General features: G+C 32.7%; 1 protein-coding gene across 6 annotated transcripts in view; it reads left to right on the top strand.

Moving 5' to 3' along the window:
• The window catches only part of LOC126919395 (protein eva-1), a 322,945-nt gene that overhangs the window by 148,100 nt on the left and 146,873 nt on the right, over positions 1-27,972 (top strand). Inside the window, exon 1 of one of the 6 annotated variants that reach the window (XM_050728594.1) lies at positions 23,731-24,844. The exons of the other annotated variants lie outside the window; for them this stretch is intronic. The gene's annotated coding sequence lies outside the window, so the exon portion shown is untranslated. Of the gene's footprint in view, positions 1-23,730; positions 24,845-27,972 lie in introns of those variants that run through there. 6 annotated transcript variants of the gene reach the window in all.

The raw sequence follows: 27,972 nt of genomic DNA, 5'->3' as shown, positions 1-27,972 counted from the left end.
AAACGTTGCAATGGTATAAAACTGAAAATTGATACAAAATGTGAAATCAAATGTAAATAAAAGATGATATAGTAAATAAATTTCATTAGAATGGTTTAAAAAATAACATACAATGTTTATGCTTGTTAAACATTCTGTGTTTTTTTAGAGAGAAATGAAAAAACATAGAAATTGCAAGATTAGTAGGGAAAGAGAATTGCAAGAGAAATGTAAACAAGGATTCGGTTTACACGTGAAATAGTGCGAAATAAATACATATATAACGTTTTTATAAAAACTTACCGAGGAAAGAAAAACAAAAATAACATTATTCATTCTTTATGACCAAAATGTCTATTATACGAGATACTATCCATCTTATAGGTCTAACATGTTAGGTTTACAGTATATTATACATAGTTATAGCTACAATATATTATAATACACAATAGCATATGTTTAATGCTTTATGTATTGTATTTATTTTCTGTATTATGTACTACTATAGCACTATACTATTTGTACAATATATTACACTATACCTATACTGTATAGAATTGTAATCAACACTTCAATATCATATTGACTTTTGCACTTTACTACACTACATCTATCTCACAAAAAGTACACTTTTAATTCAATGTCCAGGCAATTTCACCCCATCCCCTACATATTTCAGTCCGTCCTGCTCCAAGCTGTTAACACCATGGAACTGCACTTGAACAATGTTCCATTTAGAGAATCGCTTCAATCTCCATTGCAAAGTTATTCCATCCGTGATCTGAACCTTTTATTCAAACCGTGGAACGAAGCAGGTAGATGGAAAGTGGCGGCAAAACAGGAAGATTCGTTTGGAACGTCACGCCGCGTATACTTGTTTATACGGTTGTTTCACAGCACGTGGTAGGTTTCTATTTCAGTTGGCTATTCTCGAGGATTTTGGCCGGCACGAGGTTCAACGTGCATCGCGTGGAAACGAGCCAAGTTATTTTTGTTTGCGCAAGGAACCGGCTGCGTAACAAGAGCGGGTCCATCGTTGGACTTGCTATCGTTAGCCTAATTGCACCACCGATTAATTATTATCAATAAGCAGGACACGTTTCGAGAAAAATATCGAGGACCACGGTAAACTTGGAACAAGTTTCGGTGTTTATTAAGCGTTTAAATTGGGCTGCGTCTTTGTAGCTCGATATTTAGGGGGGAAAGTGCAATAAATTTCTAACATCGGTACAATGTGCAGCATTTGTACCACTTCCCTTTTACGTTTATTATATTTACGTACCTACAGTTGCATATTTCATAATAGTATACAACAATACTAACATAAGTATTCCTAAATATGAGTGCTCTTGATAAAGGAGCAACCTGCATTTTTAATTGCTAAAAATGCAAAATATAAAATTTGAAGAACAAACTCAAGATATTATCGGATTTTTCAGTTTTGTATTTTTGAGTAATAAAACGTAATAATTTTGTGAAAAATAGACATACATCTTTCTATATGAATTACATATTTTAATCTATTTTCTATTAATTTTTCGACCACTTTGCTTGGTGAATATTTCTAAATATTTTGCTATCTAATAGATCTTGTAAATTTTGTAAATTTATGACATTGCAATTGATATCCTTTATATGTTAATAATATTCATTTGGAATCTGAATTTAATATAAGGATCTAAGTTTAAGAATAATAAAAATATAAGAATCTAAATGTACTAACGATAAAATACCTAAAAATATATTCATGGATTTCAGACGCAAATATGTTGGAAAGCAGAACATTTTTTTTTAAAGACAATCGTTATATAAATAGAATCATGTACGCTAAGAGTACATTCGTGTACTTGAAGCAAGAAAAGATCACTTATCTCAGGGCGACGAAATTCATTTTGTTCAAAATGAAAGCGACGATTCATTTCTTATATCGCGACATGTTTCATGAGAGGACATCACTTGTACATGAAAAAGCACTTGAAATCTTCTTGCTCCGACTCTCTTATATTTCTCGATGTTGATAACTGCTCCATCTAATCGCTGTACGTTTAAGTTGTCTCTCCTTATTGGTAAAGGCAAATAAATATTTATAACGTTAGTTACATTCATATTGTTATATATTCATCGACAAATATTTTGTCACTTCTTCTCTTACCGAATTCCTAAAGCTTCTTCTTTGTACTTCATATTTTTACACGAATTTTATACCTAAAAAACTCATTTTATGAAGGCATTAAACATTTAAAGAAGGAGCAAAAAAATTAGGTAGAATTTATGGTTCTTCTAGTAGCTTTTACGGAATGATCGATCATGGTGACACTACGTATCCAACTACGACATACTTTTAGAGTGATATCATATTTTCACATAAAAATATAGCGACCTACAAATCAATCTTCCGACCTATTAACTATGTTACTCTCATATTGTACCTTTTCTCTCACGCACCCTTTATCGATACTACACAACCATACGAAGCATTTATCTCCTGTAAAATTATATATTTACCGGTAACTCATAAAAATCACATTTGGGTATAATAAAGGTATAAAAAATATCTAAATTCTTTATTACTAAATTCTAAATACAATTCACTGTTAGGTCTTACATAAAATATGATATTTTCAACCTCAGTAACCGCATAGAAAGATTCGAAGAAATCGTTGAAAATGGAATAAAAGAAAGTTGGGATAAAAATGATAGCTTTGGATGGACCTGAACATCCATTTTGCCGGTGTTATTCGAGCGACGCACAATATTATCCCTCTTGACGCGACGACGGAAATGGGCAGCGATTTCGAACTGGTTCAAGGGTGAATAAAGGACGATCGCTTTCGCGTGTTAAAGGCTCCGTGGCCGCAGGATAAAACAATATTTCGTCCAGGGATCTCGCCTCTGGCAAGATTTTCGAAGCGCCCGTAAGAGCACTCGAAAACCCTTTCTTGATGGCCAGGACCGATCGATGTGCTTCCATACGTTACAAAATGTCGACTCAATGTACGTCGATATTAACGTTCAATGGTCATTCGCTTCCATTGCACTCGTGTCGTAAAATTCATCAGAAATTACCTTTTCGAGGAAGTTACTATACCTGTCACGATTTCTTCCATCAGACAGAACTGAAACTTTCTCTCTACGCTTATCTTTTCTCTGTTGTCTTTAACACTTTTCTTTCCTATGTTTTTTATCCCTTTTCTTTTTTTTTATTTTTATTATCAGCCTCATTAAGATTAAAGTAACACTAGATAGTATAAGTTTAATTCTGAATTTTCTATTTTCTGGTTCTTCTCTTTTTTTCTTCGTTCCATGAAATGATGAATAGAAGAACTTGAAAAATTTGAAAGAATCTCCTTTTTCTTCATCGTAAGTCCGATATTTCATTGAAAGGATAGAGAATGCATAGAAATACAGGTATTTACATGAATAAGAAAGCAGAATGATTAGCATTGAAAGAATTTTATTGAAATGGCGAAAAGGAATAGAATCATACAACATTAAATCGTTCGTTATTGATGAATACGTCATCTTTTCTGAAAATCCAAATGCATTTATTACTGTAATCACTATTAATTACTAAAGGTTTCTCTGAAAAAAAGATTACGAATAAAAAAAAATAGAAGAGATTAAATCGTTACTGTACACGATCTTGATTCCTGATTTTATTCGTAGATTAAAAAGGTTCTTTGATTTTTCGGATACATTTACAGATACCTAGCTGCAGTTAAATTATTAATTGAAATTAACTCGTCCATGAGTCGAAAAGAGCTATCTGATCCCTGTGAAAACACTCAAACCCCGTTCTCGAATGTTTATTAAGGCAGTCGGTATTGATTTTTTTCGGTGAAGGCGGGTGCTTCTTCCTTTTGAACCCTTTGAACCCCTTTAAAACTCTTGACCCGTTTATATGGTCGGTATTCATGGTATGGTACGAATATTTACATAATGTTCCGTGGCACTTCATATTTTTAAAGAGCTCAATTTTCGTCTAGCTTTTTACAAATAAAACTTTTATTCGACCATTACAAATCATTCTCGTCTCTTCCTTGATCCTCCCCTTCTTCATTTTATAATTTTCCTAGAGCAATATAACTTCTGCAAACATCTTAAATTACGAACAAAGAAGTCGAGAACAAAGTAATTTTATTATTCATTATGTATTAGTTATAAAATACAGGGTTTATTATATATAAACATTAGATTGCTTGATATCTATAAGTCACCAGGACACTAAAATTTCAATTTTTCAGCAATATTGAAATAAAATACTACATTTACTTTCTCAAACGAGTTAAATTTTGGAGAATCTCCTTCACTTGAACTATTAATCGCACTAATTGACCTTATCCAAGTGCTACTGATCTTTGAATTCATTACATAGGAAATTAATTTGTTATTTCTCTTCCAATGCTCTTTTAGATTTACATGATGAAATCAACGAAGCATAAAATCAGCGACCTAATTTTATTGAAACTTTTGCATTAATTAGATCGATTTAATTTAAATACGTAAACTACAATTTTATATTTTTTTCTTTTCTTACTTGACATATACTTATCACTTTGCTATGGTTTTCATTCCTCGTAATTACTTCACAGTTTTCTTACAAAATCTCTTTCACAACGACAAATGCAACCACTCTTCTTAACTCTGTCTTTAGTTCTCACGAGACGCGTAAATCGCAGTCGGAATTGCTCTCGATTAATATTACTAACTCGTACTCTCAGAACGCTATCTGCTTGGCAGGTTGGTGTAAGTGTCCCTGGCACAGACACGTAGGCAGTTTAGCCAGTTGCAAAATGCAGAAACGCGGCATGGAAACGTGCTCTCGCGTTCCAACTCAAAAGCTGCCGAGGAGCACGCTCGCTTTCCTTCCTTTCGCGCATCCTCCGGAGATTCTACACTGTAGATTCTCGCGTAATATTCTACTCTCTCTGCGCCATGCTGATTCCTTTGTGGCGAATTTATCCTTTCTGGTTGATGGAAATTGTTGCCAAATTTGCCCCTCTTGCATTGCAACCGGATTTGGTGTTTGACATTTACGATATATGTAATAGCCCCCATTGTGTGCAAATTGGTAAACTTAGTTTTGCGAATGTATCGTGTAAGATCTGTTTTATTTTATGATCAAAATTGCGACAAAAGATGGGAAAATATTTGAATATAAACTAGAGAAAGATAGACCTAAAGATATCAAATTAATGTATTAATTTTGATAAAGGTGATTTAGAATTGTAATTTTTATAAAGTAATTGTCGATCATTGATAGATTTAAAGATCATTCTTACTATACAAATACTCAATAATTAATAAATCACAAATATTTCTAATCTTTTATAAATATAGTAATTCGTAAATATAAAACAGATAGTAGGAACACTCGTAATAATGTAGGAAATATTAGATAAAGTATAAGACTCGTTAAAATAGTTTAACAAAGTTACTATATTTTAATGATGTATGATACATTTAACATTCTAACCCCTCGTATGAATATAAAATAAAACCAAGAAAATTCTTCATAAAACCAAGAATGAATATATCAAGTGAGAAACTACGGTTTCAATAACACGAGCAACTATATACATTTACTACGACAGAGGTTGCAATTAAGCGAAGCGGCCAAACAGAAGAAGCATCGTGTCCCTCACAAAAGTCCAGACATCGTTTTCCACGATACACTACGTCATTATAGACCGCAGCCGCGGCGGTTTTTTTCATTGGAATAGTTAATTGGCAAGTCGTATCCCAAGCGCGTAACATTGACGCGGAACAAAGACGACTCTGTTAAAGTCCATGCAATCGCGCCTTGTTTCACCATCTTGTTTCGACGGGTCGTCGCTTCGAGCTTTCACGGCGCGAAACGTTTTAATACCGCTCGCATCGAGTTTGGCGCGTTCATGATTTCACTTCTGGTGTATGGGAATGCTTCGCGCGCGAAGAATTCAAAATCGAATTCCATACTCTTGTTGCATGGGACACATTGATCTTTAATTGCACGCGATAGACCGCATCCATTACGCAATTCGGTTATTCCGCAGGAATTGCACGATATTCCAATCGAATTGGCGGAGAGAACTGTTTATACAAGTTCGCATATTTCACCCAGAAACTCGCGGATTTACTTGTTAATCCGTTTACAGAATGTTTATCACCCTCCTCCCCAGAGACTTATATTCTCGCGAGTATTAATAGGATATTGGAAAACAGCCTCTCGTTGTTAAAGTTTCTTCATTTTCCAATCATAATGTACTGCGCGATCTGGAGTGTGCATCAGTGTATGAAAGAGTTTTGAGGTTTGGATTTTTACCACCAATTATATTTTTTTATGGTACACTAACACAAGTGTTATATCTGGTGCATAATACGAAATCTGATCAAAAATTGCTTAGACTACTGACAGGATACTTTGTTTGTATAGGTTTGTATAGATCTAATTGTATCTTTTTTAAAGTACACTAGCAAAATTATGTAATACAATGCCCGACAAAAAATTACCTAGTCTACTGGATCTATAATTTTTATCAAATATTTCTGTATCGTTATATAAAATAGTTTTGAAGTCCGGTCCATTTTTTATAAGATCACAAATTTCACACTATCCAGGTATATAATTAGTATGTTTGAACGTTTGAAGAAAAGAAATCTTATTTTCATAAATCTAAAACTTCCAAGGAAAATTTTACAAAATAATATTTGTAATTCTTATTCCTCTATGCATTTTAATTTATCGAATGAATCAACATGGCTTCTGAGCGACTGAAGTAACAATTCAATATCCACCCAACTATGTGCTCAGAAAACCGTCCATTGTTTTCAAAATTCTCCAATGCCTTGCAATCTTAAGCTACCTGAACCATTATCGATTCATGTAAAATTTACACTGATACTCGATAGATTTATGGTTTGAGCTCGTAAAAAGAACATCGTAATAGGAAAAACAAACAGTATCCCGCGAAGCATCAGTCAGCATGTTGTACATTAGTGCTTTGTGTACGTTTCTAAGTAGGTTGCGGTCATGGCTTGGTCTGCTAGAGCAAAGTACGTTGGAAATACGCGTTTCATCAGGCAAATTGCTTATTGCGGTGTAGCTGTAATATGTAATTTTCCTGCATCAAACGATCTGTCGGCAACGGTATTACGGCTGACAGTGGAATCGCTTCTGGTTAACGCCGAGAAACTGTCGGAAATATCACGACCATACTATGGTGTTAAGTTGGTCCTAGATCCTCCTTTTCGACTATACACTTGCATTTCATACTTGTTAACCCTTCCTGTTGAGATTATATACTCGAATTTGCTTATATTTTTGATAATGCCGTGATTTTTGCTATATATTATAATATATTCGTTATATGTATAATATATTATAATATATTCAATATATTATAATCGAAGTGTCATAACAGTAGTCAATATATGTATATAGGTTTTGTTCGTAACTATATTTGTATTGCGATAACATCAACCAAGAATAAACTACGAATTTTTATAATTTATATTTGTATTTTATAAAAACTTCACGATAAAGAAATGAGGCAAAATTCCTTCGCGAACTTTTCGCTATTTCCATTGTATAATAATATTCGACGATGTTCTATCGCGTTACAAACAGCGTGTTTGCTCGTTGTCAAAACTAATAGGAGAATTGTAGCGTGGCATGATTGTATATTTGCCATTTCCTGCACTGGGAAACGAGGTTACCCTCAAGCCGAATTGAATCAGTTTGTCGAGGTTCCTGGTTCACTTGAGTTTTAGTCGCGTTTTCCTTTTCAACGTTCCTTAAAAAGTTTACATTTCCTTGGATTTTTCACCGACGACGGGAGAAGGGCTTCAAGTGTAAAAATTTTCTATGCTATGTATTCCCATTCTAGTTCGTTAAAAGTCAAAGCAGAGTTTGACACAGTGCAAATATATGCAGGACTACGAACGACGAAATTTATTTTTTTTTTTTTTGTTTTATTTAACAAACGAAATAAGAATACGAAACATAATAATAAAAAAAGATTATAAATAATTTGAATAATAATTTAATATAAATTCTACAAACATACAAAAACAACATAAAATTAAAAATGATAAATTCTATCAACAAAAGACATAATCAAAGATAAAAGTAGATAATCAATGAAGCTTAATGAATATTCTCACGCTATACGCGTAATTATTATATAAAAATACCAAACAAGATTCTTCTACCATTCAGCAAATTACTCGTTCATTTAATGTTTCACGTTTAACAATTTCCTTAATTGAAATTACTTCGACACGATTCAAGAAGTGTGAATAAATCGAAAGAGTTCAAAATTCTTCTTGGATTCTTAGGATGAGCGTTTGCATTCGTATCAACAACTGCTCGTGGAAATGAGACATAAATCCGTTGAAAATGTCACAGGAAGGGATCTAATCCATTTAATCTCCCGCTGAAAAATCGTTCCGCAGCGACACTCGTTTCGCTTATCGCGTTATTATTCCTTATCCGCGTGTGTACCTCTTTTTGGACGTTCTCCAAGGTCTCATCGACGGGATGACTTATGATGGCGTTCCTCGTTTCTCATCAACCTCCCAACTATCTCGTATTGAATTTCTGTATGGTATACATACATTTAATACGATAAGATACGCATTCATTTTTCTTTTCTTTGCACTATTTATTGGTTGATATTTAATCGAGATGACTCTTGATCAAATTATTAGAAGGTGAAAATTGTATTTTATTAAGATTTAAGCAGGAAAAAAGGGGATGAAGTAAAATATTTTACAGACAAGTTGAAGTTACGTTTAATCTATTAAGGACCAAGAGCGAAATAGTAAAAAAAAAGAATATTATTAATATAGAATATATAATATATTCTACATTACTAGTTAGAATATATATAGTGAATTATTGTGGTTTAATTTTGAAGGAAAATAATTATGAATTATAATTGAATTAATTCCTGCAATGATTAAACGTAATTTATTATCAACAATTGCAGCTTGATATTCAAATATATCATAATTTCGAATCTTCTTAATTCTTCCTGTCACAGTAACCAATCAAATCAAATAAACTTTGACTCAAACTTTAATACTGAACGAAGCTCTTATTATTTTTTCATAACTCTTAATAGATCTCCGTGATTTCTCCATCTATGCAAGTTTTCCAAAATTATCGCGGGAAGAAATGAAATTGTGCTCATTTTCTCATATTTCATCGTCTGCTATTTATCAAAGTTCCAGCCTTCTTTTTTATCTATTTATTCACCCTCTCCTAGAGCGCCGAGGAATTTCCTCGGAACAACGTATCCAGGAAGCAGCACGTTTTCTTTCTCCCTTCCTTTCGCATCTTCGTTCCTGAATCGTCCATGCAACCTTCCAACGACGCAATTTTTCATCACTGTGAAAATAAAGTGCGCTCTCTTCGCAACGACGAATTCGCTCGTCTTAATAAATCTCGCAGCTGTTCTGTCAGCCTTTATTTTCTTAGCTAAGTCAAGGGACGTGTTCACGAAAGTTTCGAATTCCTTTCTAAAATCGGCCCTCTATCCGCGTAAAGCGTCCATACGTCGCGAGCAGAGCGATTTCGAACAAATTCACTCAACGTTCTTCGATGGAGCCTCAGTGATCCGTAGCTCGTCTCGCGAGCATTTCCCCTCTCAGCTAAGATAGTTCTCATGTTGCCATCAGCTCGTCGTTGGGTCGGGTGAAAGAGACACCGTTCTTCTCTAAACCAAATGTAATTGCATTCTCGTGTATGTAGCTGCTGATATATTATTCATTTGCTGCGGTACTCGTGTCTTCCGATTCGATTGACTCGGCGATCACTAAAGTAGGATCGCATTATTAAAAAGTGGATTTTTTGTTTCGGTATGTGATAATTATTTTTTCTTTTGGATAAATTAGTAGGCATTAGTAGGCATTGGTCGAAAAATTATTGAAATAGACTATGTATTTATTTTATTAAAATGTTATTTAGTTTATTATTCATTTTACGTAATAGAGCGCTTATTTATTAGGTTCTATAAATTTTGTTTTTATAGTATCGAATTTTTGTAATGATACGAAAGTACTACTATATGATAATTTACAAGACTTCCCTTCCTAACTTAGATGCTATTATAGACTCTTAAAGTATGCTTCTTAAAACTAAAAGCATCTTATGTACAGTAGCATCTAGTAAACCTCACCTGCTTTATTGAGGACTAAATATTTAACGGTCGCTTTTTACCAGTGGAAATTTATGTAGTATCTGAGAGTAATGTTTAATGTTGAAATATTACAAAACAGCATCAGATAGGTATCTTTACAAACAATAGTTAGAAATATGTAATCATAAAACTATCTCAACTAACAAAATAACTTAAAAATTAGACTATTACAGTTATGATTATTGTATCGTCGATGAAAATATCATAATTTCACATAATTTCAATACTATATCTATTATTTCATAGTCTTGCACATTTCTTGATAGACACTCAGAGATCCTGACAAGAATGAATACTATCTTCTTTATCGCAAACAATATTATATATATAATGATATATAATGATATATAATGATTTTTAGAATACGAAATAATAAATATGATATTTATATATATATTATATATTATATTTATATATATATTTAATATTATATATTTATATATTATATATATTTATATATTTATATATATATTATATATATTATATATATATAAATAATATCATATTTATTATTTCGTATTCTAACCACTCTCCATTAAACTTATGATTTTCTGCATTCTATCTTAAAATACCTTTTAAACCTCAACTCTTTAAAACCATTCCAAACAACTTCCTATCATTCAGAGCCATCTTCAATCTACCCGAAGACAATCTCATAAGTCATCAGTCATTCCATCACGAACAGTCAGAAATTCTGGTCACGAAGAAGCAAAGGTTATTCGAGGATCGGAATAAAGAGCATCCTCTTAACTAGTTCGAATGGAGTTTGCTAATATTATTCAGCCTCGTGCTCCGTTGTCTATAATTCCGCGGAAAAGGGTTGAATAAGATTATCTGATTAGAGCACGTCTAATCTTGTGAGCGCGACACCGCGAGAAAGGATAGGGGTTGTGAGGAGAAGGGTAGGTTGAATCCGACATCCCTTCTGAACGTTTCAAAACGCGAACTTTCGTATTATCCGCCTGACGAAACAAACGCGCACACGTTTGCGGATATTCTGTGTAGCGTTTCAGCAGAATTGCGAACCAGGACATTGCAATTAGGTACGCGAGGGCGTTTAATGGCGAATGCAACACGTGCGCGTGTACGGTTTACTGAAAGACACAAGATATTATTAACGAATGGGTAATGACCGATGAAATTTGTGGGTATCTCGTCCTCTTTCGTTAGGCGTGTTATCCTGATTGCAGATAATTGCAGGTCTATACCATGATGTTTTGGCAACGAGGCGTCTCGCGTAGGGATACCACGTGGGTGGTGATCACGCTTGCTGATAACCTCTACTACCTTTGTTTCTCCTCCTCCTTTTTGAAAGAGGTTAAGACCATGGAAGTTGATATATGTATTTGGGTTTCGATTTAGATTATTGAAGTTAAATCTCATATTTCCTCTGAGTCATTTTATGTCTAGTTGTATTCTTTTATTGTTAACTTGAAATTTTAACAAAATATGAAAGAATCGAGCTGATGCTAAATGCGATTATTTCAAGATTTTTGATATTTTAGAAGTCTTTTCGTTTGTTGAACAGAATAATATTATTCGGATGCAGAACGGTTATAATTAGGTTACGGCAGATTTATAATAGAATTCTACTTGATGATATGCATTGAATCGCAGTTTAAATGAGAGTTTTTCGCGGATAGAAAACTGTAGCGCCATTTGAATTACATAAGCTGTTCAGGTAACTTCCTTTTTAACTAAATTTTTCGAACTAAATTTTAAATATCGTCGTATATCCGTGACTGATACCGCAGCAAGAGTCCGACGGCGCAATTAATTAGCGTTAATATTCACAGGGCCCTCCGCTCGAACGCTGCTTTAAAAACAATTTAATTAATCCTCGTCGAGACGGAGGGTTCTTTCATTCGCGCTATTCTGCATCGACGCCTTGACCTTCTTTTTTTGCCTCCCACCATTAACCCCTCCGTCTGCGTGGCATTTTCCAAGCGACACGGGCCACTGTTACAAATGTAATTCAACTTAATACCCTCGACAGAGCTCAACGTCCACGACAGAGGACAAAATCTGTTTAATCAGTCCCACTTACTGCTTGATAAGGAATTAAGAACAACGAGGATTGTTCGAAGTAGAGAAAAGGAGAGGGAAAACAAAGCTTTACGCTCGATCCCTGGTCGCATATTTGAGATCTACACTTCGGGAGCATTTTCGCAGATCTATGCCATTTGCTTTGTTTTAGCCCAGGAATTAACGAACCTAACCTTCCTGTTGCTGCTTTTTTGTCGCGTTAGGGGTTTGAGCAGACTGAGAAATGCTCGTGGAACGAAATGTCGTGTAATATCGTGTACATGGTGTTTGTCAGCAAATGGTATAAAATTTAGGGAATATTATAAGCCAAAGAGTTTAATTTGGGTTCTGTATTTGGATTCTTTATTAGTTAATTATTATTTAAAAATCGACTAAAATATCTTCAAAGCTTGTTAGCCACAAAATTAATATGTTTCTATAACGGTCAAGAGTTCATAGGTCACAGGTCATATGTTTCTATAATCTTCCATAAATACAATAATAAGTGTAATCGTAAAATAATTTTATACTTAATAAACACCTGAATGTATATAGATTAATGTAGATGAATATGTTTCGTAATAGTTCTAGAAATATATTTAAGTATGTAGTTAATATACAGTTCAGCACAATACTTCTAACCGAACAACACAAAATGTCTCAACAATGCGAAATAATTTTCACCTCTAATTTCATTCATATATTACCTTCCGCATGTATTTTTCCGCACAATATACGCCTACATCTGCCCATTCCCTTTTGTTCTATTTTACAATCTCTTTTACTCACTTCGTATAAAATGTGCAGATATTCTCAGGACACAATCGGTCACGTGCACCTAAAGTCTAAAGTCTAGAGTTTAAAGTGATGATACACTCTTGTTTCTCATACTAATCTGAAGTATACTTTCCAAGTATTCGTGATACTTGGGGCTCGGTCATTCGCTAGAAAAATTCAAAACAAATTTACGTTTCTAAAATACAGAATGATAATGCAATACACAAAGGACCTAATACATATGTGAATAATAAGTAGGAATATTGTTAATATTCAAATTGAAATATCAATTTCCAATTAGGTTTCTCCTTATTCTGATTACATTGAAAAAAATTGCAAAAATACATACAATCTTAATTAAAATCCTACATATTGGAAAGTAGTAGCAAAGAAGAAAGTAGAAAGTAGTAGTAAAGAACATTTCTGAATAAATCTTACATCTGGAGCTCTTAATCATTCAAAGAATAAAGTTTCCAGGCGGCGGCATCGCAAAACTTTATTTCGAAACTTCATTTTTCTTCATCGTTTAGAAAAACTAATTACCTTGACAGAGGAACTTTTTCCCGAACGGTCGAACAGATTCTGAATTTCGTTGGAGAATTTCAACGAATCGCGACTGAAAACCGGAAGTGAGCGCAGTGGGCGTTTGAATATTGAATCAGAATAATTTTCATAATACAAATGAATCAGGTTTCCAGAAACTTTTCGGCTGTACTCGGCGTCAGCAAATAGATCCCAGCACAAAACTGAAACTGCCTTTGGAAACTAATAACAATCGGAGCTTTGTGGAGCCACGTTAATGCAAGCCTCAATTAAAATTCACGCTCGAGGCAATGGATCGCCAAACGCGAGAGCATGTGTGGAGTAACAAGAATGATTAACAGTCGGTTTGTGTTCATGAACTTCGATTTCCAGCGAAACGACAATTTCGATCTGTACAGCGGGAAGAACACGAAATCAATATGAAGTATTACTTCCGGTAAATTCAATTTCATTGATTTTCATCGATGGGAATATGGATTTAACCCCCTACAGGCGAAATCTTATTCTCATTGTAATGGGATATGTACATTGGCGGAGTATATAAATAAGAGAAGTTCTTTTTGAATAAAATTCAAATGAACTTAATTTGTAAATTTGAAACACAAATTTTAAATTCGTCTATATATATTAATGGTGCTTCAAGGTACAAGAAGTATATTTTTAAGTCCCATATTATACAGAAGAAATATGAATACTCATTTATATAACTCTTCATGAAACAGATAATTTAACAGATATTTTATTTACAACTGTACGTAGAAATTATATTGCTTACGTACTTTTTCGTCGTTTAGCAAATGATCTGTTATTAATATACAGTAAAAATTTATATTTATCTGATCTTTACGAACAACATTTCAATTAATGCTTCATCAAACTGAACTTTGATCAATCAAATCCATTTATTGTTTTATTGGCATAAATTTCTATCGTAATAAATTATTTACTCTTTAAAGATTTCAAATAAATGAACTAGTGACTTTATTTTAAGCACTACATCTATCTCATACTAAAACTGAGAATACATACATCTTTTTTTTTATAACGTTTATTGACCGGTAGTAGTATTACATGTGTGTGTTTTTCATAATAAACAATGAACTTCGGTTGTGGGGTGGTTTAGGCAAAAGTACCAATACGTGACGGTACGACATAGCCATACAATGTTTTGTGTGTTGAAATTACATTTTTTAGCTTACTATTTTTAAATTAGATTTAAACCACACCGCTGTAGAGCGGTGCTTATATACGATATTGTTTTTTTCTTTCTATCTCTGTGCTGAAAACCTGGTCGCAAAAACAGGACAGAGAATACATGCATCTTAATGCACGTGTCTGATACGTAGAAATATCGAAATCACGAACACAAACATGTTTTCACTCCTCCATCCGATGGAATTTCGCGAACTGAAAATTGCGTTTGTTTCGATTACTGGCTCAGTTCGGCGTCAGCTTATCGTCTTAAAAGTTTACTGGCACTCATTGTCAGTACCGTGCGCGATGTTTCTCCTTGAAACGTGCCACCGTATTCTCTACCCCGCGAAATCATCCTACGGCACGATGTGTCTACTCGCTTGAGATTGCTTCGATAAGTTGAAATAGATTCCCGTCGCCGTTGCTTCTCGAAATGTTTGCGTTGGATATGATAATGGAAACGTGCTCGCGCAAGCTTTCTATTGGCGCAGCATGTAACACAGATACCTTGTGTATTTTTCTGGATTTATGTCAGAACACGGGAATGCTCTTGCTTGGAGACGCAAGATTTGTGGTACTGCAATTAGAGATACTTTTTGAAAACGGCCTGTCTTGTCTGTTTTAATATTCAGTCTGTTCCGCAGATGTAAACTTGTGAAAATAAAACCGTGCGTAATTTTTTGGAAAGATGTGTATTTGAAGAAACAGCTGTTGCAAGAAATAAAAATTTTAGGCTGTTTTAGCTACTTTAGTGTTTTGGAATTTTTTGGATCTCTTCATACGATATTTTTCACTTTATTTCGTGTATTTTTCCTCTTTTTGTGTAAAAATAAACACATCTGCATTTTTGTAAAAGTTGCAAATTGCACTGCTAATGTGATAACAATAAACATAGTTATCACGGGTTCAATTTCAGAAACCACGTAACGAGTAGCAAAAAGATAAAAAATCAATATTTTATATTCACCAAATGTTGCAATATGGCGTGCCCATTAAAAAGTTTATATCGTATCTCATTATTTTATGTTCGCAACATCGTATCGCGTTTCGTTGCGCTCCGCTAACAATGATTTTCATCTGAGTTAGTAACAACGAAATAATAGCCATCCTCCTTGAGAAAGAAAATAGGCAAACTCTACAACTTCGTCGACATTTTCTTAGTTTGCAAATAATTTAATAAAAGCCAGTACAGATGACAATTTCAAGATTACATTTTCAGATACATACCTTGTATTATGTTAAGTAAATAGTTAGAATTGCACATGAGGATGTTCTGATTCGTCTTGTTTGCGAATTTTTCTTCAGATCTTGTGCATATGAAATTTCGTATTTAAAAAATATGAATGATGAATATGATAAAGATTGAATATTCATAAAATAGTATTAACTGTAATGTTTCCTAGAAACATGTATAAAATAAAAAAAATCATCAAAACTATAACTGAAAGACATGAAATTCTTGGATTTTCAGTATTAAAAAGAAATATCTTTATTGATATTAAACATTATCTAACTATTAGACGTTAAATCGTTATTAAGTAATTTTTTATATTTATAAGTTCATTAAATTAGGATATTTGAAAAATATAAGATTGTTCAAAAATTAGAGATGAGAAATAAGAGTAATATGTATTTGGAAAATTTTATGATAAAAGTATGGTCTGATTCGAACAATAATGCCTTTGTTTTGAGATAACAGACGACGTGAGATTTTGTCAAGCGTAAAATGCCGTCCGCGAACAATTCCGATATCTCTGCTCGATTTCGCGAAAGAGGAATTGTAAATTGTTTCTAACTGATAGAATAGCTTTTCCACGCGATTGCTCTAAATTCAGAATTTTATATGTGACTCGATATGTCTAGACACAAGATTTCGCTAATTTTACCTCATTTATGTGTTTCTCTCGTTCTCCCATTCGGTACAACACATTTATCGGCATTTCCTGATTGTTCTCGTCGACCAAGAATGTTTATGAATATGGCCAATTTTTTATTCTAAGTATTGAGAATTTGATTTAATGTATCCATTAATAATATATTGAAAGAATAGGTCAATTTACATTTTCCTTATTTTACTATCTTCGCTAAATCGTCAAATTATTATCATAATCCTAACCGGTTCTACATTAATACTTCATATTAATGTTACACTTCTCAAATGTTTGTTATCTGTGCTACTGAAATTTCCTTTTATAAAAATAATTTATAAAAATTCTTCAAAATCTGGTATAATTTAGATAGACCAAAGGAATATTAATAAATAGATAAATTAGTAGTAAAAAGCATTACTAACATCATACTTCCTACTAAATTAAATTAGATTCTAATAAATTAGATTAAACTTCGTTGAATTAAAATGGAAATTAATTCCAAAAACAGATCCTAATGTATCTTCATTTATAAATGTCATTCAAATTACGTTTTATCAGACGATCATTCGTCAAGGAAGGATTTCGTGTCGTTTCCAATGAGGAGCCTTAACCGAAACTGACGAAAGCATGAAATGAATCGAGTGCAGGTGGGTGAAATCGCGAAAAGTGTCGTCTATTGGCAGCCCATCCGGATATTCACGCTCCATTATGGGAATAGACGTCCGCATGGGTTATTACCGTTAAGTCGGTTATCTTGTGCCCTCGATGAATTCCCTGTAAAAGCTTCACGAGGTATTCCGTCGTGGGAATGCGTCCAACGAACCTCGAGCAGTGCAACAAACCGGAAGAAATTCTGTTTTAAGAAACGCAACCACGCGAGCATAGTTTACGTTATTTGAACGAGAGAATGAAGTAAAATCTTGCTCTGCGAAGCAATTACATCGTTTCATGATACCCGTCGTTACTTCATATTAATATCGGAATTTGTATCCATCGATTCGTAAAATTATGCGCGAAGGAATTAGTCTTATGTCTTAAGGTATTGATTCTTTGTGAATATTGTGAGTGAAGTATTGAATCGTATAAATAATACATAATACAAAACATTCACAGTTATCTCATTTTGATAAATGGAACTAGTGAGAAAATATTATTAAATAATATGTAATAAAGAAATAAAAGTATTGTTGCAGTTGCCTTAATAAAAAATGTTCTTTGTTAAATTATTTTTATTTTAATTGTAGATCACTTTTTTCATATTTGGATAACGAGATTTGTTTTATTTTTATATTGTTGTTGTATATAGTAATTATTATCCAATGAATTGAAAAGTCAAATTTTATAATGAAATTATTTTCTTTCGAGAGAAACATTATACATATCAAACGAACTGATTAATAATATAATATTTCATTAAACTTGTTGTGTATACCATTCGTTGGTACGAAGTTAAACAATGAACATTTTGGAGTAATTTATTTTAATGACCTCCTCTGCAAGCTGTACAAATTATTATTCATGATGGGCATCTTGTATCTTGCAAACGATAACAAAATTATTATGAACTTTGAACACTCGTACTATATCATAATATATATTATAGATCATAACATTATATTAAAGCATTAAAAGGTATTCAGCACTAATAATTAACATAATTTTGATGCGACCATAATACTGATAATATTTTTGTATTGTTAAATGAAAATAGTAGAATTGCATCATTTAACTTTCCAATTGATGTTATCACGTTAATGTATCTTGTGCCGCTTTAATTTTATTAATTGTAATATTTACATATTACAGTTTGTTTATATGAAATGTGAATGTATATAATAATATTGTGCAGGGAACTATACATAGCCTGCGATTTTATTTAAAACGTTCCGAAATTCTTGCATAAATGGTAACTCTTCATTGACAGAAGCATCTTAATCCGAACTTCACATTGATGCTGTTCCTTTTAATTGATGAAAGTTTGAGAAAGTGAGACATCGTATTGGTTACTGATTACTTGTCAATTTCTTCTTTTCTTAATCGTATTTTATATAGTAAAGTGTATATAACACTTTGTTATTTGTTAGTTGTATAATTTTTAAATATGTAAAAAAATAGAATTAGTAGAAAAAACGATGTACATTGCATTATAAAGAACAGGAATCTTAAAAGATAAAAATGTTGTATACTGTGTTAGTAAAAAACAGTAATCTATCTCATCAGGATTAATCGTTTAGTTTCTGAAAACTTGATCATTACAATATTAAAATGAGCAAATTTTCCAAGAACAAAAGTAGTCAATTTATCATTTAAATGTCTTTTGCACAGTTTCCTAAGATATTTACATATTAAAATTTAACAACTCCATTTCATCAAAACGAACCAAACAGTTTTCTGCAAATTTATCACTTTCCTATATCACCCGACCAATAAACAATATACAACGAAAAAAGCAATAAAATCTAAAAGAAAGAAGACTACCCAATGGTACTAATAACCATTTCTGCAGAAATTCTTCCCACTTTAGCGGAAATTATTATTTTCACGATGCAATTTAAATCCAACCCTATTAAATTTTCTTGGTATGTCCTGTTCTCTTCGCATTTCCTAGGTTTGCGGGTCGGGACATTTTATTTCACCGCCATAAATTTCGTCGAACATTTCGACGGTACGGAGACAAGACGCACATACACTCAGCATCTCTACGCGAGAATCGATGGCTAGCGGCTGAGACACAATTCCGGCGAGTTACGGTTCACAATATTTTTCGAACGTACGAAAGAAAGAGAGAGAGATGGAAAGAAAGAGAAAAAAATAGAAAATCGATCGTTGGATAGCTAGAAGCTTGACGACGAAGAGCCACTTTCGGCCTCTCCGCGAAGAGAAACGCGTTGCGAGCAAAGAGTTCCTGCCGCTACTGTGCAAAATGTCTCCCACGTGCCAGCGCGTAGAATGTTTTCGCTTTGCATGGCCTACTCTCGACCCGCATACGCCCATTTTTCAATTCCTTTATTCCTTATTTTGCCATTTTTCGCCGAACTAAGAACCGCTCGCAAACTTCTGCTTAGCGAAACTGGCCAAGTGGAATCAGCAATTAAAAATATTAGAGGCGCCGAGACGTTGTTCGATCAAAATGAAATTCAAGAGTAGTTGCTCTAATAGTTTTATATTAGCTGGTTTTTCATCGAATGAAAATTGCACTGTAGTATTGGAGGTTGTTATTAACTCATTACTAGTCGTTGCGTTAATGCAATGTTTCATATGGAATTTCTTTCTTTTTGTTTTAGGTTTTTTGCTATTACTCACTCACGTAGAATTGTGGTATACGATATTTGTTTTTGTTTCTTCTTCCATTTAAGTTTTATGACGTTTAATGAATACATATATAAATATATGGTTTGAAGGAAGTGTCTATAACGCTATTACAAATTGTTTCTCCGAAGATGAATGAAAAATAAGATAATATTTGAAGATAATGAAGATAATATTTCTCTATTTTTTATTGTTTATTATCCTTATTTTCCTATTAAGGTATCATTATGTATCAAAATGGTATTTACCTACATTCTAGGACAAGTATTAAGTCCAAGCATGGAATAATCCCGTTTTGTAATTAAACAATGAATGTATTAGATGATATATTGTTAAAAATTTATTTAGTATAGAATATTTATTTAGTTGAAGATATCAATGTCAACTTTGCGATGGTAATTAACACGGATTACGATTTCGATACAATATGGTCTATAACGTTGGATGGTGAACACAAATGAATATATGATGTCCGAAGAACATAAATAATTGAGTGGGTCTATTGAAATGTATTATTGTTCTCGTAAGTAGTAGAGCAGCCAAACTTTATGAAATTTCTACGTATATACATATATACTACATATATACTATACATAAACTAGTTTATGTATGTGCTTCAAACAACAATAACGCTATCGTTAATTAATACATTCCTTAATAGTTCCTACCTTCCAATTAATATTATTTTTGCTATATTTTTTTATTATTCCTACTACAAAAAATTTATATTTTATAAAAAAAAAAAAAAACAAGAACATAACAAGAAATTATTTTTAAATATCAGGTTGTCCCAAACATGAAACCTAATTTGTCTAGTGTTGTGGTCTTTATCTCAATAGAATAAAATGGATCATAGATAATTCAATAAAATAATATAAAAACGAAAAATGTTGTGCATCTATTATTTCCTTATAAAACGAAAGAAACTTTTGGGACAATCTAATATTTAGTCAAAATTGATATTTTCACATCATGTTTTATTATTAACATTAACGTTGAAGTGGTCACCACATCTAAGAAAACTCTACACCTGATCTTTTTAGTTTTCTCAAGCACTGAAGCCATCGACAGCGTATAGACAAAAGACTGGGACGAATGCAGACCATAAACAGTAGACTGGCGACGTTGGCTTCGGGGTTTTCAGTTATAGGGTAACACTGCTAGCGTGCGGATCTGGACTAGCTCAAATTATATTCCTACTTATACTTCCACTTCTGTATTAAAATATATTTTCTACCTTACAATTTATCCACGCATTTCTCTGTTTATACATCTAATAATCTCAACAATTAATATAAATTATAAATTACTTCTGAGAAAGATTAGTACATGTGTGTAAGTTTAATTAACTTACTAATAAACTTTAAAGCATATCACAATATCATTTAACTTTCTTAATATCCATAATTATATTTTTGATGAATATAACTGAAAAATATCATTTTCTGTTCCTCATAAATTCGCCTCGAATGAGATTAATAGCATGTAATGGGTATATCAAATTTCCATCTATTTTTCTTCCACAAATGTTTCAAGTAAATAGATATAACAACAACTATGTATACACGAATACATAAAATTTTCACTAATACCCATTACTCTGAGACGCGCAATTAGTAACCCGTAGGATGGTTCTCATCAACGGGAAGAACCAATCAGTTAATGATCAATTAATCATTCAGCTAGAACAGAATCATTTCGGTTGCTCGTAATCAGTCTACTACAATGATTCTGGCGTGCAATTAGCGTACAATACTTCTTGGAAGCAGGTCGTATCGATTCAACGTACCGGAATAGCAATTCACGCGATCGTTATAACACATGATTTTATTTATTTGTGATATTTACGCTCGTTTATTCGTTTTTCTACCTTCTCAGCTTCTTGAAATGCGCGCCAATGTTGTACTTTAGGCGAACATTTTCGCTCGAGCCACATAGGAAATTTATAGTAGAAGTTCCCTTTGCTCATGATCGAAAATTTCGCACCCGTTGACGCAAAACACGCGTGGGTGCCGATGAAATTCGTCGTTTCACGACACGTTTCCTACGAATCAGAGCAATTTTCGAGCAAAAGACGAGTGTCGAGGTTATCGTGTTATCAACGCGACGTTCCTACGGCGACGATAAATGTATTGAATAAATGGATGTCAAAGCAGACGATTGGATATAGTTTGAAGCAGGAATTTACCTAAAATATTATTCTCTAAGGAATGTAATACTTGCTTGGAGTATCGTAAGATTAAAAATGAAAAATCGTTTTGATATTGAAATTATCTTATAAAGCATGTGTGTGAAAATATTCGATGCGAATTTCTTACTTTTGCTACATTTTCCTTATTGATATAAAATTATTAAGAAGTAGCTGCATGCATGTATTTTTAATCATATAATCCGAAAGAGAAGATAATTTATATTTTAGTTATTACAACAACATTAACTTTCTAATATATTTCAATTTATTTACATATTAATACAAGATATAAAGTTAGTTTCATATATTCGAAGCTGAAGAATACACGTAAGAAACAAGAATAGAAACAATTATATCAGCCACTGAGGCGAACGAAAATAGTAAGTATTAGGTCATCCCATAAGTTCGTGCCGACTTTTGTGTATACATTTCATGTGTCGATTTATAAACATACTGCGATAAGGGACCAATGCACTTGAAAAATGGGAAGAAGTTGTACAACGAGAGGGGGATTACATTTTTCTATGAAACTGAAAGGTATGTAAACAATCTTAACATATATAACCGCTCGAAAAACGAAACGAACTTATGGGATGACTTAATAGAAATAGAAAGAAGATTTATGTACATCAAACTATTATAAACTATATAATATTAGAATATAATCAAAATACCACCAAAAATATTTTACTACTGATGCTATTTTCTGTATTCGTTTTGATTAAAAATTATTTAGTCTAACATATTTATACTATTGTAACTTTTTAAATAATATTATTTATTCTTTATCTTTTTCCGTGAGCCCCTTGCTTCTTTTTTTTTATACTGCAGGAAACTCGTTCATCAAAATGAAAAGCTGTCGTGGAAATTGAATTTTCTGCTCAACAAATGTCGTGGCTCCAATTGTTGAACTGTCCAACGTTGTTTCATCATTTCATAATTGGTTTTGAAATACTCGTATCCCGTTTGTCCATGTGGACGGACTAACATTTAGCTCCACAATCAAGGAGGGTTCTAGCTACTCGAATCCATTGCTCATGGACTTCCCGATTATAATAGCACCTATAAACGTGACACTTTCCGATACCTGAAAAATTTTTGCATCCCTAGATCCTATGAAATTTCAAGTCGATCGGAAATTAAGTTATCTCGTATTAAACCAACCAACGTGAACGAGAATTAAAACGAGGCACCCTTGATCTTTTTTAACTTTGTCGAAAATCTACGAATCTTACGTCTCGAATATTCGAATTTTTTTTTGGTTTTTCATGATACTTTTCAAACTTATAATTCTTACAAAGTATCTCGAGATGAGAGATAATAAGTTTTATAGGATTAAATAATTGAGTTTTAAAAGATACAATAGTTAACGTAACATTTCAATAAAGACCAAATATTCCCTCACCCAAATTTCTAATCCAATAAACAGATTACATTTGAACCTACAGACTATATTTTTGCAAATTCATATTTTTTCTGGTATAATTAAAAAAGTGGAGTGTATGTAGAGCATTGTTTTATCTATTATATCATACAGAGTACTTTAGTTTGCTTACTTTATATATTTTTGGATATTATATGTATGTAGTATCGTGGGCAAAAAGGCCTAAGATATCGGCCGAACCATAAACGATGTCGCGAGAGGTCCTTTCAAGTGAATAGTTTCGTGGAACAGGCCTGCGTGACCCTGGCCACGGGCGTTTGCGGAACACATGCGCGATAGGGCGGGAAAAGACAAAGGGATGCTAAAGACAGTGTTAGTTTAGTTGAGAAGTCGGACACAGTGTAAGTTGAGAAGCGAGAGCGAGCGAGTGCAGAAGCCAGAGAGTGTGAATCGGGAAGTCGAGAGCCGAGTATAATAATAAGACGTGCGACAACATTGTAATCATTTCGTTGTTTTGAATATTATTTATTAAAACAAAACATCATTACTTGTCCTTTCCTCTAAGACCCATTTAAGTTACTACATGTATTTTTTGTATTTTTGCATCTTAAAATTTTTCACAAACTTCACAAATGTGTTTAGAATTCACATTAACTTACAGGTTTACTATTTAACATTTCAATCTCTTTATCTAAAACTAATATAATTTCCTAAAAGAAAATTGCGACCTAATACATCGGTACATAATATCATATCATATATAAAAAGTTTACGATACAGTTCTTTGTCACAATAGCCAATAACTCATTCTTCTATTTAATGAAATAAAAACAACCAAGAATCTTATGGTCTCTGAAAAGGAAAGTTGCCACTGTCGCCAAACGGAGGGCTGTGATTTCCCATGGCAATTCCGCTCGACCGCCAATTTTATTCTTTAACCAGGCGACGAAACAAAGGGATGAAGGCGACAATATTACTGGAGAGGAGATAAAGCGAAGCATCAAAACCTTCTGTCTTTTCGTCGCAGAGAAATAATCTGACCGGGCGAATATCGAAAGTTCTCGTCGCAGTGGAATTTTCGAAATTCGACGAGTTGGGCCGAGCAATCATACAAACGAGCTGTGTTTAATTCCGGTTAAACACGGTTTGGTCATCATTTGGCGAGGGGATGAGGGTGAAAAGAACTACAGAAGCTGCTGTGAAAGAAAGGGCCAAGATGGAATGGGTCTGTGTATTGTGTGGCAAGGGATGAAATTGATTGATGCGCCGCTTCCGTTCCAGACTTCGAAAGCAACGTCGTTGGCTCTCTTTTTGTTTGAAGAAACGCATTAATCTGAATTATCAACCACGAAGGAAACACAAAGGAAGTTGGTGAAACATACGCCAGGTCTGTCCTTGGAGTAACTTAATACAGAGGAAGGAAATAAGTATAATTCTTTGTAATCTTGATTACATTTTTCTTCTTTCTTTCTTGTGTGGTATAAAGAATTTTGTGTGGAATGGTATAAAGAAAGGGTACAATTGCTACATTACGAATACTTACGCAAGTTGATATTTGTATAAGAATAATTAAAAGAATAGGATCTATGCAGAAACTCGTATATATTTTGAAAATTTTATATTTTACATTTTATATCTGATAAACTATTTGGAAATTCAATGAATGATGAACATTTATTGTTTATATTATTATTATTCAATAATTATTACGATATTAAACAAATGTAAATTACAATTTAAATATCCCTTGATTTGACCATTTTTATCTTAACACTAGGATTAAAAAATTGTCAGAATATTTGTTTTTGTAATTATTGCATATATACAAGTATGTTCAGCAAAGTTAATATTGGCTGTCATTATGGTAGAAATCTAATTATATGCATATAGGTACTATTTGGTTCCATTACACAACATTAATTATATTCACCTGTACTATTAATTTATGATTAATAATGAATGTAATGATAGTAGGAAAATATGAGAAGAGGGAAAGAAAAAGTTATTCGAATTTCCATGTTTTTATACGAAAAAATTGTTTTATAGCTAGGATCAATCTCAGCGTCAATTTATAATCGGGAAATACCATTCGCTTCGGCAGTTGATTTCAATTTCCCCGAAATTAATTTATCCGAGAGACATACGTATGTGAATTTCTGCGTAGTGCAAAATCGAGATGGTAAAATTTCAATCGCGAATATTTATCGTTGTAATGTTGTCGAAAAATTTCCATGCATCGCAAACGAAACGCGCCACGAGTACGTTTGAAATAGATCTTTGTTTATTATATTCTCTCTACAAACATTCATCAATGTATGTTTCGATTGCCTTTTATTTTATTGCATTTTTATTATGCCACAAATTAAAACAATTAATTAAACAATGATGCAAAAGCTACATCTTGAAAATTAGTTTAGATAAAAGATCTTGATCCTAATAACGAAATATGTTGAAATATTTAAATATAGATATTAATAAAAATTGTACACTCTTTAAAGATCTTGGGAAATTGTTGTTAAAAATATATTGTAATTTCCAGTTAATATCAAAATAATTATTTTGATTATTTTAGACGAGTACTCATTACTAAAGACCTTTCGTATAATAGTATCTTATTTTATATTTTTAAAGTATCTTTGCAGTAATCATGATATTATTCATAATTTAGTATGATATTTAATTATTAATAGACACAACAACTTTAAAAACGTCAGTTGTTATAGTTTAATTTTAATTTTTTATAGAATTATGTTTCACCAGATTGTCTGAATTATTGAAACTCAAATTTTACACAATTACACAAACTTTTAATGAATATAGTATATAATACAACTACAACACGATGTTTGCATTGATCGAAAAAAATCCGATTATATGTGATTTCATTAATTCGACTGTCCAAGTTATGGAAAAAAAGAACAGTCCTGTAAGAGTGGAAATTATTTTGCAGTAAGTTTTGATACCTCTGCAATGTTTAACTACGTTCACAGCAAAAATATTTATGGAAACATGTTGTTTGTAATCGACTTACACTGTATTGTATTTTTTCGATCGTTGCCTGATGAATATTCTATAGAAGAATAAACAGGATGCGCGTTCATCTATTCCCACATCTGGTGTCAATATTTATACTGTTTTCAAACGAATACCTCCAATCAATATTTATGCACTGCGAAAAGAAAATATTTATAGTTAGAATCACAGCAGAATCCGAAACTGTTCCTGCAATAAATTAATAATCATTGTGTATATTCATACATCATATAAGTATTTACTAGAAAATGACCTGATTGCATTATTATCTCTTTAATATCTGAAACTTGATTTGTAAATTCGTAAAATTGTTGATTCCAATGAAATCTTGATAATATATTAATATGTATGTAATAACAAGTTTTTGATAAAGATTTTTATACGAATTGATTCTTACAAAAATCTTTTCGCGTCTGTATATAAAGTGGACTTACGACTTTGCAAAATATATTACAATAAGTTGCCACGGTTAAAACAAACGATCACTTTGTTCCATTAACTAGATTATCTGAATTGTCCATTTGGCCACGGAAATAGAAAAGTTAACTTCCGTTCTACCTCGTTACATCCCACGGGTTCGTTGCAATCCAAGAACGAAACCTAGAAATGTTCCAATCGAAGAATGTAGTTTCTCAGTAGAAAGCGTTTACTACCAATAAAACGATTAACTAATTGGATTTTTCTAATGTCGTAGCGTTGCAAGCGTGTTGATCGAAAGATATTAATCTGCAGATATATACGATTGTAATCGCGCCACTGTAGCTTCTAATAATTACAAAATTTATGGATTTCGTATGAGCTTTCAAATATTAAAATATTCAAATTCCCAAACCTTCAAACATTCAAATTGTGCAATCATCGAATTTTCAAATTTTCAAATTTCCAAACCTTTAAAAATCTTTGTATACAAAATTTGGAGATTGACAATATACCGAGTTGAGATTTTTGAACTCCTACGTTAATTTTTAATGAAGAGAACAGTCTTTTCTATTAATTGTGCAACGTGACAATAAATACATTTCACTATTTTTCTTCGCAAAGTTATACAATTAAAACTCGTTCTATCGAGAACTGGGTTGATACTCTGCGAACTTGTTTTCCCCTTAATTTCGAGAGAAATTTCGAGCTAGATTTTTAAATGCAGAAGACAGAGACAATCCTTCAACCGCAGAAACTGGGAGATTGATATGACTGCAACGAGTCATTGAGTTCTAAAAGGTTAGCATCTTTTCTACGTTTTAGTTGTTCAAATGAAGAACAGGGTTTGTTCTGGTTTGTACGATGAATTTCGTAACCAGTTCGTATTACGCATCTTCCGGTTTCCGTTACGATGAAAGTAATCGAATTTCGTTGCGAATTGGGAACATAGTACATAGAACAGTACATAGTTACATTTTCAAAGTTCTTGAACTTCAACGGATTCGATTTGTTGAAGGAGAAGCTGAGCAGAAGTGAAAAGTATGTTTAATGAAAGTTTGGAAT

This window comes from Bombus affinis, chromosome 8 (genome assembly GCF_024516045.1).
Source record: "Bombus affinis isolate iyBomAffi1 chromosome 8, iyBomAffi1.2, whole genome shotgun sequence".
Classification (NCBI taxonomy): Eukaryota; Metazoa; Arthropoda; class Insecta; order Hymenoptera; family Apidae; genus Bombus; species Bombus affinis.
Note: the sequence above shows the minus strand (reverse complement) of the source record. Positions and strands in the feature narration are given on the sequence as shown.